At 32.2% G+C, this 8,998-nt stretch overlaps 1 pseudogene; it reads left to right on the top strand.

Annotated features, from left to right (window-relative positions):
* The first annotated feature begins 2,046 nt into the window (after positions 1-2,046).
* Positions 2,047-4,370, top strand: LOC149182714 (BTB/POZ domain-containing protein At1g03010-like; annotated as a pseudogene).
* Positions 4,371-8,998: the final 4,628 nt, after the last annotated feature.

Raw genomic sequence — 8,998 nt, 5'->3', positions numbered from 1 at the left:
AATAGATTTCATCCCCCTAAGAGTGGTAGATGTGGAGTTAAGATGGATATAGGTTGGTTTTTATGATAATGAAGATATTAAATAGACTTAGGATATTATATTGTAAAAAAATCTTAAGGTGAATGGTTAAAGCATAGACATTGGACAAGTATATTTGTATACTTCTGCTTTAAACAGAAACAAATCAAGGGCTAAAAGGAATGGATTGATTGCACTAGTCATCCTTCTATAACTTTCCAACATATGCTGGAGTAAACAGATTGTAATTTGGGTAATTTTTCTAATTGCAAACGGGAACATACTTGTGTATTGGCAGGGTGGTTACAAGGTCCCTATAAATGGAGTAAAAAGATTGTAATTTGGGTAATTTTTCTAATTGCAAACAGGAGCTTACTTGTGTATTGGCAGGGTGGTTACGAGGTCCCTAGAAGTGATGAATTTGAATTTTTCTTGATTTTATATATAGTATTAGGTTTTTTATCGTGCTTTCTATGAATGGCACGGGTGAATTTTATCCTACACCCACTAGGTTATCGATATGTAATTTCGGTAATTTTGATTTCAAAAGATATTTTAAATAAATGCAATGATTTCATTTGTGTATTCAATAAAAACAAGATTTTATAATTGAGTAAAATATTCGCATTGCCTGGTGAGAGATTCGCCAAAAAATTATATATACATATCATATTATTGATAAAATCGGCTTCCATTTTTCCTATATACCATGGAGATTCGCCCATTTATTATACATGTAAATTTACGGGGGGGGGGGGGGGGTTCTTAAAATTTTCCCTGCAGTGGTTGTCAGACTAAATGTCTCGACAACATCAACAAAGCAGCCAGTGGGCATTTTCATCAGTGAGTGAGTATCAACAAATTCGTCAATGGGTGACCGATGGCAAAGTCAACCATGCGTAGTTTCCAAACACAACAAAAGCAACAATGAGTTATTTTTCAAAGTCATCATCCAATGAGCGATCATCATCATCAGCGAATATGCCAAGAGGTCAGGCAGGGAAAGTGAAGTCGTGCAAAGTGATAATTCATGTTTTACCAGGATGTACTCAAGCACTTGAGTTAGTGGGCAAGTTCTGCTACAATGGGATCAACAAAATTGAGGTCAAATCCACCAACATATGAAAGCTTCGTTGTGTGATCAAGTATCTAGAGATGATAGAGGACATCTAAGAAGCGAACCTAGAGATGACATAAGAGGTCCAAGAACGGAAATTGGTGAGGAGAGACAAGGATTTTGTGAAGGGCTTGGCCTCTTAGAGGATATGGTATTGACAACAGATTCTATAAGGATTATTCAGATATTTATTGATGTATTCATAGATGAATTGATTTACTCATAGAAAGAATGAATGCTGAATGTGATACCATTCCTACTTCATCTTCTCCTGATAGTATTGGGATTTGGTGTTCTTGTCATACGAGAAGCTCTAAGAGCTCAAAAACTAAAATATGATGGTGGTTTGAAGATTTTCTATCATTGAGTATGTACTTGATGGAAGGAATTGTGAAAACCATGATTGCCCACAAAATGGACAACTTGGTTATCAATAGATTTCCTTCACATAACTTGAAGTTTACCTTGCCCATGCTTGGCTACAACTCCATATCCCGCAAGAAAAAATGTGGGAGGGATGAGAAGATTATGCACCACTATGCCTAGAGAGTACATAGGGAAGTCCTTGAAATTGTTGTGGGTTTGCTTCATTATTTGGAGAGAGAAACAGTCACATGAATGAGCCTTTTTGGGATCCTAAGAGTGGCCACGATGTTAAATGCCTCTAAATTATGCAAGAACCAACTATACAATATGATTGGATCACATTTTGATAATGCTACATTTGATAGCATACCGATTCTTGCACCCTAGGGGATGTGATGCCTCTATGATGTGGACCTTGTTCTTAGATATGTGCATATTTTCCTCATGGATCAGGTGATAGTTTCGATGACTGAATTTTCCACTAGCACTATCGAGCCACTTCTGGCATTTTCTACTAGAGTTGGATAAAGAGGGGAGGTAGACTCATGGACACATATATTATAGAGGTGGCCTCCGATGTTAATCTCAAGCCCTCTAAATTTTAGTTTCTTCTTAAATCATTTCTAGATGTTGCTAGAGATTCTTGTGATGTGCTTTACAAAGCCTTGGATATGTATCTTGAGGTAAGGCCTAGATGCACTCTCTAAAACAGACTCTCCAATATCACCTCCATAGGTACAATTTGTTTTATTTTTTTTAAATTGTTACAAGCTAGGATGTGCCATTACAATTAAGTTCTTTTATGGACCCTGAATTCTTACCTACAACAATGGATCTTCATAGGAATCCCCAATCATATGAATGTGTTCATCAAAATTTTATGAATCAGCACAAATAAGTTTTTCTATTTCGCCTGAATAAACACTATCAATGGCCTAAATATAAGAAAGTCCTAATCACAAAAAAGGTTCTTTGAATTCTCATCTTAAATGGGTTGTTTAATCCAACTCAAGTGAACACCAAAGTCAGGTTCTTTCATATTAACTCAGATAAACATACAACAATAAATTAATGGGAATTTACTATCTGCCTCTCCACTATGGGAGAGGTTACTATTCACCTTGGCTATTGGGTTAGGTGATTAGAGAGTTCCCTTTGTCATGTAGATTTCTATGAGTGGAACCATAAGTGGGTAAGCATCCATGAACTGGGAGAACATGGGTGCTTAAGAAATTCTGAGTGTCATTTGAGTTTTGAGCTCCACATGCCCAGAACTCAAAATAAAACAATACAGACGAGAGTTATTTCATTTTTGTCTCGATTGGTGTAAATAGGTTCATTAATCTACCTTGAGTTAATATTGTAAATGTTTTTTCAAGTATTAAAGCTAATTATAAACAGTTTATGCCAATTTTGTTCATGACTCTAAAATCAAATTCTTTAATCTGACATGAATAATAGTGGAAATATATTCCTCACATTAAAGGCCAAATCATATAAGGGGGTCTCTGGTGAATTCATTAACACCAAATATATTATTTTATATAAGCTCAACCATTCCAAAAAATGATCGAAGTAAGCTTTCATTAATATGAATAGTTTCTTAAACTAGCTTCATATCAATTGGGTTTGTGTTTTTCAAATCGTATACATGCCTTCCATATGGTAGCCTCAGTTAATACTATAATTTTTCATGAATTAATTCAAAATTAGTTGAAAGTTATTTCATTCTTAGCCTGAGAGAATATGCACGAGTTTCTTGAATCCAAGATCAAATTATGAAAATGTGTTTCATTATTTCCGCATGAATGTGTGACAATTGTATGTTGTTATTAGTGAGGCTTTTAACTTCGTTTGAATCTATACTAGTGGGTTCTCTCACTATGACTGACACACAAAGGAAAAAATCCTTCTCATGTTTATTCTGGACAATTATTGCGGATTCTTTAAGTCAAACCTTAATTGTTTAACTTGGGTTATTAATGCAACCTTAATCAATGCCACTTGGTTCCTTGAATTTAAGCTCATGTCAGAAGTTAAGAACATGAGAATTTTTTAGAAAATATGATTCAATACAAAAAACTTCTTTGAATTTAAGCTAATGTCAGAAGCTAAGAACATGAGATTTTTTCAGAAAATTTGAGTCAATACAATTAGTTTCTTTGAAATCATCCTTAAAACTAAGCCTGTATCAATAGCTATGGTTTCCTTCATTTGACCTAAATCATTCATAATGTGAACAGAATTCTTAACCTTGGGTTATTTAGAACTTCTATTGATTTTTTATAATTGAAGTAAAACTGAGTATGTTTAATAAAATCTCGTTTGAGAAATTGTGATTCTAAGAATCTATGTTCATATTAAAAAATGTCCTTGAATATGGTTTTTTTCCCTACATCAAAATGATCTAAATTTATTTTTTGAATACGCACACCCAACATTTTCTGAAGAAGAAGAAATGGTCCTTTGCAAATCGATCAATTATCGCAAACTCTCTTTTCAATCAAGAAAACTCATTGCACAAAATTCTATATTTCCATCGAGAATAGAAACACAACTCCTATTGTTGCAAAAATCAAAGCTAAGAAGCACACATGATAGTTATTATGTGAAAATTTCATATTCCTTTCATTCTAATAGTGATAGCGAGAAGCATTTTCCCCATGAAGAAGAAATCACACACAGGAGTTTATTAATTTTGTACTCAAAAGAGCTTGATTATAGTACTGCGATTTGTGAGGAAAATCAAGAGTTGAAGGGACACATGCAAGGGATGCAGTGGAGATTGAGGGAGTTGGAGAAAGTTCACAAAAAATTTCATTCTCAAATGTCAAGACTCACTAATGTCAAAATTAAAAAAAAACGTTAGCCATACCAGCCATAGATTAGAAAATCTTTGTACACGATCAGGAATAAAAGAAATGTAATTCAATTTCAACATGAATGAATTCATCTTGTACCATAAATATAACATGTAGGAAACTGTTGGATTGGTTGAACAATGTATGTTTGACAAAATTATTATTTTAGAATATTCTTAGAAAGATACAACTGTCTTCAATTTCTCATGCAAGCATGGTTCCTCTAATCTAATATTTTAATGTTTAATTGATGTTTTCCTTTTGTTACATAGTGACATGTTAGTTAACCAAATGATACAGGAAAAATATGTTACAACAGGAGAATCACTGTCAGCTACTTTTGTAGAACTTATATATATATATATATATATATATATATATATATATATATATATATATATATATATATATATATATATATTTATATATATATATATATATATATATATATATATATATATATATATATAAATATATATATATATATATATATATATATATATATATATATATATATCTGTTCTATTTCTGCTTAAAGGATTACTTTGTCTCACTTGAACGGTTCAATATATTGTTTATTGCAGGGTTGAACATGTTTGCGCATCATTTCACTATGAAAATATATACACATGGATCCACCAGACCCATTCCACACATACACACAGATCTACCATAATCTTTATCAAATCATTCACAACGAAGAATGATGCTCTACGGCCTAGAATGCGTACTTAACATGAATTCCTCAATGCCTCTTTTTCTTTTTGATGTTTTGAACATAATTTCAGTATTAAATTTGAAAGCATTGAAAAAAGGACAATACCCATTTTATAAAAGACGTATAAAATATGAATAATTGATATCAGACAACAACCATTTTAGAAAAGAGGAAAAAAAAAGGGAAAGTCATAGCTGCAAGATTGAAATTGGGGAAGCTTATACCAATATATTAGAAAGCTGGATTTGAGATTTGAAATCCAATGTATGTTAGATATTTTAATTTTGCAATGGATTCCCTACCAACTTTTGGTCCTTAATGGGGATCATAGTAGGCTTTTGGAACATGGTCCCTCCCCAGATGCTAGAAATGGTGAGGAGATCGCTGGAATCATGGCAGGATAAATGTAATGCTTACATGTTTTTGAGGATTCTTTGGCACTATTGCTATGATGGGGTGTAGGAGAATGAATTATATAATAATGTCAGTACCTATATGAGTACCCTGAGAGGTTATGTGGATACTCATTGTGCTAATTTGGATAGTGCTAACAATTCCAAAGATATGTTTATTTCATTAGAGGCAGGTCAGAGTGTGGAGGATGTGTTTTTAGGTATTAGGTTGTGGGGGATACATGAGGTGAAGAATAAGGATGGTGAGGTGATCCATAAGAGGGATAAGGTTGTTGTCCTAAGACTCTATGTAGGTTGTTACAAAGGAAGTTGATCAAAGGAAGAAAGAGCTCAAGCTATATAAAAACATAAAGGATTCATCTGTTGACTCACTTGTTGTGGTTTTACATATTTATCTTTTGATTTTCTAAGTATCTGTTATTTTGGTACAATTTCAATTTCTTATCCCTCTCGATTTGGTTGTTCTCTCCCCTGCTTTTGGTCTCACCTCCTTAGATATTTTTCTCTTCTTAAAGTTCATTGTATCCACCAGAGTTACAAAACATGTAAGTAAGAGTGGGTTTCAACAAGTGTTGAAGATTTTAGCAAGCAAATTTCATCAAAAGAGGCACTTCTCCTTTGATTTTCATATGGACTAGCTAACTGAAACACCTGAAATTCACATGTACACCTAGAATGGTGGTGGTTGCAATGATGGATTTCTTTCACAAAACATCAAGAAAATTGGTATCATGGCCATCAATTGAGCAAGAGGCTTATGGGGAATGTGCATATGCACGTCTTTCTCCATATATGTCCATGATAACAAATTTTCATTGTTGTTGTTTCATGGTTCCCACCACCATTTGTTAGATGGCAAGGAACAACGTACACGAGAATCTATGGTGTTATGGTCAACCTCCTATGTGCATATCAAAGGAGTCTGTTTCTGTTGAGAACATTTTCTTAATGAAAAATTCAACATGTATTGAAACTCACTTTGTACTTACATGTTTTTTAACTATGGTGGATAAAATGCACTGTAGGATGCTAAGAAAGAAATAGAACAAATAAAAAATAAAGATATTCGACAAAATTAAACCATACTTTAAAGAGATGAGACAGAAGGTGGAGGAAAGAAAAACAAATTGTGGAGGGAGAAGGAAGAGAATTGGTACCAAAATAACACTTACAATAAGCTTGAAAGATAAAGAATTAAAACAAGAACTCGATGATTTAGCAAATGAAAGAGACTCCTAGTAGATTTCAATGATAATGAGTAGAAAAGTGAATCTTTTATAAGAGCTCACAAACACAATCCTAGTATTCACATGGGAAATTTAGATATTTTGTGAAAAAGGAAGATGTGAGTCTAAAAGGATTGTAAAAGCTTCATCGTGATATCTCGGAAGATGCAGGAAAATTCTTTTCCACATAATGTATATTTGTATCCCTGTATTCATGTAAAAAAAAATTTCAGCATGAAAATAGATTCAAATATAAAAGTATTGAAGCTTTTACTGATGCCTAAAAAGTTATAGCAAATTGTAATATTAAACAAAAAAATACTAGTATAAAGAGAAAGAAGGAAAATATAAATTTTGATCTAAATTTCTTGCCAAGTAGAGGTAGAATTATACTAGAGGATAGTATTGAAGATTTTATTGGTAAAGAGAAGATTATGATTAAATGTAAACTTGAAAGAACACATTTAAATATGAAGAGAAAGGACCGAAAGATTTCACCATCATGATCTTAATTCTTTACTAGTTTAGTTAGATGATAGTGGAGATATTATTGAAAATGTGAAGGATACTAATAACTGGCTTGAGGCAGAGTAAGAGCCACAAATTCCTTCATATGAATAACCTAGAAAAGGATGTAAACTACCCTTGACTACCGGAGGAATCAAGATTCGTCATGAAAAAGGTTGTGATGTTCACTTTGATGGGAAAGTGTTGCTTCATTATGTTGTGGATGCAATCTTAGGAGCATTAGGTCTACCTACTTCTATTACTCTACCAACACTATGAAACGTATCTAGCAAAATCTTGCATGTCTCTGTATCTGGAGCGCATACTTCAAATTCAAACTGATTAAAGACATTTAGAGGCTCGTTAATATTACCATACTTACATAAAATATTTATAAATACACTATAAATGTCATTATCTACAATGTAATCCTTGTCAAGCAATAAGATAATGATCATATATGCTTCATACACCTGCTTCTTTAAACAAAAAGAATTTATCAAGACACTGCAAGTATTGATATCAAATAAGAAAACTTATTTTAACATTTCATGTAAAATCATTAATGCTTCTAATATCTAACCTTTCATAGATAAGTCCTGAATTAAAGTCTTGCTTGTATCAAAGATCATGCACCTCTCTATTTTTCACTACATGATCAAGGAATGTAGTTTCTTTATCCAACATGCCCTCCATGTAACAAAATCTCTTTATAAAGCGCATTAAATACATGTATATATAGAAATATTAGTTCATTTACCACTTTATACATTCCATCCATGTGTTTTTAACAACAACCATTGTACCAACTATAGAATATTTATGAGAAACATTTAATCTGCTGAACTCAAAATTCTTGCTTCTCAATCTCTCTATATCATTTTCATTTTCCTCAATGAACGCTTCATTATCATATTCTCTATTATAGTATACTACCGTGGGAAGTACAACCAAATTTGTTTTTTTTATCATCTAAGTCAGTAAGAAAAATTCTCCATATTCACAAATTTGTAGCCAAACGGCCAACCTAAGTGGATGCATATCTTGAACATATTCTTTCATCTCCAACATATTTATATTCTCATTCTTACTGTCTGCATCTTCACATTGACACTCTATTCTACTTACTACATTTAGCATGTAGTTGCAAAGGCCTTCCACATACTAAGGTATTGTTGATGAGAGTATAAGAATATCCTTTGGTTGAGCATTAATATTTGTTTCCCTTCCTCTCTCCTATATTACATCCTCTCTCAAATCCACATTTTGTATACCAGCACTGCACCTTTAGATGGTTGTAGATTTATTATTTATTTATTTATTTATTTTATTTTTATTTTTTATCTTTTATTTATTTTATTTTTATTTTTTATGTTGATTTTTATTTTTTTATTTTTTTATTTTATTTATTTATTTATTTATATTTTTCTTTCTAGAAAGTTTACCACTGCATATGGAGCCTCAAAGATGTATTTAAGAATATTGTGCATTTCATCGCTCGTTTATTCTATGGGAGGTGTAATAAAAAGTTCAAGGTATTCTTCTATGGACTCAAACCTCTGTAGGATATATTTAACCTCAAAAGAAAATTAGACACCTTTTCTTGTTGAATTCATTGTGAGTTACATGACTTAACCTCACATTTTTTTCAATTTTATAAAGAAGATGACTTTTGCATTGCACTTTGACTAAACAACTCAATGATTGATTATCTCTTAATTAAAATTGAGAGCTTCATGTAGATACCCAATACCATGAGTCAATACAAAATG

This window comes from Pinus tabuliformis, chromosome 3_2 (assembly GCF_031772625.1).
Source record: "Pinus tabuliformis cultivar Carrire ecotype Pingquan chromosome 3_2, CPIR1, whole genome shotgun sequence".
Classification (NCBI taxonomy): Eukaryota; Viridiplantae; Streptophyta; class Pinopsida; order Pinales; family Pinaceae; genus Pinus; species Pinus tabuliformis.
Note: the sequence above shows the minus strand (reverse complement) of the source record. Positions and strands in the feature narration are given on the sequence as shown.